The following is a 5620-nucleotide window of genomic DNA, read 5'->3' on the forward strand; positions in this document are numbered from 1 at the left end:
TCCAAAATGCACGAATTGCAGAGAAAGAAAGGCGCTTTAACGAAGCCAGAAATAGATTCCGTAGCGCGGTTATCCTTCCGGTCAGCGCGCATTGAAACAGCCATCCTTGATAGGGAGTCGATGCGGCCTTGCAAGCCTGAACTGCCTAGTACGCATTCGCTGAGTTCATTTGCACTGTTTCGCTGGGCCAAGTTTCTGTTCAATCATGTTATCCGATGTGGTATTCAACATGGACATTATCGCGATGGGAATGCCTGAGATCACAAGTCATATTACGGGAAGTTGCGTGGCTCGAAAGGCGGAGGTCATCGAACGCTTCGTGGTGCGCGTGACTTCACTAGGGAGGGTGGCGGGAAGGTGACACGCGATGTGCGCGCTTGTGATAGTGGTTCACGCAGTGAACTTTTCGTCTTATCTACAATTTTTACACGCTTAGTTATTGCTAAGGTTGACAGTACGCCCTGCTAGCCTTCGGAAAGAAATGTCCGACGCATCAAAAGCTGCGGCACGCACGGCTCCACGTTGGAGCATCGCCAGACTGCGCAACCAGGAACGATTCAACGACAGCAGTTATAATTAATGCCGGTGACTTTAGATTTAATCTTGAGAGCGACCTGATGGGCCCTGTCAGGGATAAACGAAGTATGAAAAGTTGCCGTTATGAGCGCCGCGATGCCGGAGAGCCATATCGCTTTCTTACGCAACGTTTCGCGTGCACTTCGAGTAATCATGCAAACAGGTCTGAGGTCGGAATGAAAACGTTTTGAAGGCATTAAAAATGTACCTTACTGTCGTTGAATTTAACAACTTCAATTTTTTAGGCAAATAATAATACCAATGCATACATCTATAGTGTAGTGCATATTGGCTATGCTGTGAGGAATATTGGACGCCGGGAATTTTAGGAGTACCAACAAATTGTGCATGTATTAAAGTTGGAGTTGAATCGCCGCGGTGGCTGAGTGGCTAAGGCGTTGCCCTCCTAAGCACAGGTCGTGCGTTCGATTCCCGGCCGCGGCGGCCGTTCTTCGGATGGAGGCGAAAAGCCAAAAAGCAAAAAAGTTGTAACTCGGTTTTCAAATTTAGGTAAATGAAAAGAGTGCTTCATTTGTTGCCATGGTCACTGCAGAGGGAAGTTATCCAGCGCAATACAAGCAACCAGATAACCTACTTTGCACTGAAAGCCATTGCCCCACCGTTTAGTTCACAAACGGAGCTATGAACACCTCAAAGATGAGCTGAAAATGATATTTTATGGAAGGATAAAAGCTCCAAAAGGTACCTCCGATTTGAAGGCAAAGCACCCAAGAAGACCCGTGTTCAAACGAACACGAAAGGCTACAACCCTAGCGACTTTTGATGAATGAAATCTATGCAGAAACATGGAAAGCCGTTTTCCCAAAACAGTTTTTTCTGTCACCTACGTCTCTTGTTCCAGTGATTTCTCCGTGACCTGCAGGCCTACTTTTGATTCCGTTTTTTGCGTTGCATTCCTTGATGAACAGTTCAGGTTGTGACACTCTTGGTTTTTCAGGTTTCCTTTTTGTGAATTTTTTATTCAAATAGTCATTCATTGTCTGCATGCTTGTTGTACAGTCACCTCTAAAAAACTGAAAATTAAAAAAATGTGCTCTAATAAAAACTGTAAAACTGTCACGACCTCAACCATTCATTTGGTAATGCAAAACACTTTGAAGAAGTTTTCTATCATGTTTTATAGGCCAATCAGGCTCGGTACAATGTGGACAGAAAGAAAATTTTATAGCCAAAATGTTTTCAAAATATTACTTTAAAACTATTAAGGTGTTATCACAGAAGTATTTCAAGTTGCTGGGCTAATTTTCATCAAAATTCATATAGCAACAAAAAGTTGATTTTGAAAGCCACATACCCCCTTAACTATTCGATATTCATTTCGATATTCGAAGCTAGATATTCGTATTCTATTCGTATTAAAAAATTGATATTCGCACAACCCTACATAAAAGGCATTCTCTACCACCGTTAAAAGACACCCTCAGTTGGTTTGCTGTGTCATCTAAATATTTTAAAATACCCTTTCTACAAGCGTATATTTGTCACGTCTACATGCTCCACAGGTGGGCAGCAAAGAACACGCTTTAAGCCCTTTCGGCTATTGTCATTACAGGTGAAGACGACGTAGACGTGGACTCGGGTGGCACCCTCGTTCCACCGGTATTTGTGTTGCCTAAAGAGCCTTCCCGCAAAAACGTCACGGTGGTGCCAACAACTTCTCCTAGGGGGAAACAAAGTACCCCCGGTTTCCCTGATATCCCCGGAGGAAAGAACCGTTCTGGTGACGGAACGCCAGTGCGACCGCGCGAACCCGAAGGAAAAGGTTCCCAACTACCAGAAACGTCGATTATGACTCCTGCTGTGAAAACTACTGGTGTGACAACCCCTACGAAATCGACTTCGACACCCACCCGTGGGAAAACCACAATTAAAGCGACTGCGAGAACTACAAGTCGGAAAACCACTAAGAAACCGACTTCGACAACTACCCGCGTGACAACTACTAAGAAACCGACTGCGACAACTACACGTCGGAGAACCACTAAGAAACCGACTTTGACAACTACTCCTCAGAAAACCACTACACCATCGACTTCGACAACTACCCGTCGGACCACCACTAAGAAACCGACTTCGACAACTACCCGTAGGAAAACCACTACGACATCGACTTCAACACCTACCCGTCGGACCACCACCAAGAAACCTACTTCGACAACTACCCGTCGGACCACCACTAAGAAACCTACTTCGACAACTACCCGTAGGAAAACCACGATGACATCGACTTCGACAACTACCCGTCGGACCACCACTAAGAAACCGACTTCGACAACTACCCGTAGGAAAACCACTACGACATCGACTTCGACCCCTACCCGTCGGACCACCACTAAGAAACCGACTTCGACAACTACCCGTCGGACCACCACTAAGAAACCGACTTCGACAACTACCCGTCGGACCACCACTAAGAAACCTACTTCGACAACTACCCGTCGGACAACCACTAAGAAACCGACTACAACAACTACCCGTCGGACCACCACTAAGAAACCGACTACGACAACTACCCCTAGGAAAACCACTACGACATCGACTTCGACAACTACCCGTCGAACCACCACTAAGAAACCGACCTCGACAACTAGCCGTCCGAAAACCACTACGACATCTACTTCGACAACTACCCGTCGGACCACCACTACGAAACCGACTACAACTACCCGTAGAAAAACCACTACGACACCGACTTCGACAACTACCCGTCTGACCACCACTAAGAAACCGACAACGACAACTACCCGTAGGAAAACCACTACGACATCCACTTCGACAACTACCCGTCGAACCACCACTAAGAAACCGACTACGACAACTACCCGTAGGAAAACCACTACGACATCGACTTCGACAACTACCCGTCGGACCACCACTAAGAAACCGACTACGACAACTACCCGTAGGAAAACCACTACGACATCGACTTCGACAACTACCCGTCGGACCACAACTAAGAAACCGACTTCGACAACTACCCGTCGGACCACCACTAAGAAACCTACTTCGACAACTACCCGTCGGACCACCACTACGAAACCGACCACGACAACTACCCGTAGGAAAACCACTACGACATCCACTTCGACAACTACCCGTCGAACCACCACTAAGAAACCGCCTGCGACAACTACCCCTAGAAAAACCACTACGACACCGACTTCGACAACAACCAGTGAGAAAACCACGAAGAGATCGACTCCCAGCACTACCACTACGAGTAAGTACAGAAATTGCTGGCATGACAGAGAGGAGGAAAAGAGGGCTTCTTTCACTGCCGTCTCCACTGCTTCTCAGTTGCCCCGCTTTCTTGCACACTTGCCACAATTTCCCAACACGTGAGAAGATGTCAGTAGTATCCACATGAAGAAGCCGTCCAATGAGGTATTCAAAAACTGGGGTGTGGTAATGTGCGTCTGGGAAAAGTAATAAATTTCTGTATTGATTCAGGTTGATGCTATCAAGATTCTGAATGAAATATTAGCCTTGATTTCGCGTGTTTCGGTGCCGACTCGCGGCTCAACAGACAGAAATGCTTACAGAAAAATATGGCCAATAAATATCCTTGGACACTCAAGGTAGCTTGGCAGGTATGCAGGTGATCTGAAGGTACTTCACTTCCAAAGTGGTTCGCGTACCCCATGGTGCAGCTTTAGTGGAACTTGCTATCAGCAGTAAGCTTGCTGTTTGTAAACTTCTGCAACACGATTCGCGAATTCCGAAAGGGACAACCATACTAGTGTTACGGGCCACATGGTAGTTTAACAGAACGCCTTTGCTTTGCTTTGCAACAATGTTGCCGTAGGAGCTGCAGTTTATGGGCAACTACATTAGCCCGGCCGGATATCTAATGCCACAGCTGATCACAATAAAATTAAGACAAAGGCGCAATAAAACGGCTCGAAAAGACATCTAAGCCACATAGTTCAGCGTTACTGATTTTTGTGAGCTTCTCATTTGTTCATGCGTGTTTTAACTTCCCTGGCTGTAACAGCTTCTCTGTTGCTTCAGATTCACTTCCCCAGACGCCAGCTCGGTCACGCGCACGGAAGGTAGCCGCGGCACATATCCTCCAAGTAAAGATCCACATGTCACGAGCAGGGAGTTTGGTGGGGAGAAAATGATTGAAATCAGTGAATGTACTTGTTCTTTGAAAGCATTTATTCCTTATTTTTATGGCGTAAAGTTTAAGGTATCTTGAAATAATGTCACACCGTCACCATAAATTCTGGGAACGGCTCGTGCGTAAAGCTCTGCCTGTTTTCTCTGTGGTCACGGCCTTCAGCGTTGTACACACGCCTAGTACACATGCTGACACGGTGCACTTCCCATCACCGTTTCCCGAAATAGAAGCTTTCCGCGACTCCGATGCAGCTGTTCTGCTTACCTGCCGTTGCACTCACTTCTCAGGTGATGTGACGTAAGCACCACACGCACTGCTTAAGCCTTGTAACAAAATTCGCGACGTGCTTCTGTGGCGTTGTGGTAACGGGCTCGTCTCCTACATGTATGCCCCGGTTCGACTCGTATACGCACTCTAACGCCCCAAGTTACTTCTACTCACTTTAAAACGTTTTTTGGGTACCTTTGTTAGTGCATTTACTCCATGCAGTGGTAGCCATTTTTAGCGCCGGACAACAGCAACGCTTCCTTCGAAAACGGGTACTTAAGACTTACGCTTTCTGAAGGCGCGAAAAAAAATTTGGAATTTTCGCTCCTTACTTTGCTAGAAACACTTCCAAAGGGACGGTATTTGAGGAAGGAGTGGCTTTGCTATTATATTTGCAAATGAATTTCAGAAAGTTGACAGGTAATTTATGTATTTCCAATTACAAGGATACATTACAAGCATACACGATCATCGTAAACCCTTCGCATGCACGTACATCATCATAGCAAGGAATGATAAGCATTGGTCTAAAATACTAGTAAGGAGTAGAACAGTATTTAAAGGTAGTATGTACACATTGCTATGTACAAGGAACGCAGATAAAGACAGCGTAAATTTTAACTTTCAGCAATT

Source organism: Haemaphysalis longicornis, unplaced genomic scaffold, assembly GCF_048455015.1.
Source record: "Haemaphysalis longicornis isolate Haplotype H1 unplaced genomic scaffold, Haemaphysalis longicornis Haplotype H1 scaffold_18, whole genome shotgun sequence".
NCBI lineage: Eukaryota > Metazoa > Arthropoda > Arachnida > Ixodida > Ixodidae > Haemaphysalis > Haemaphysalis longicornis.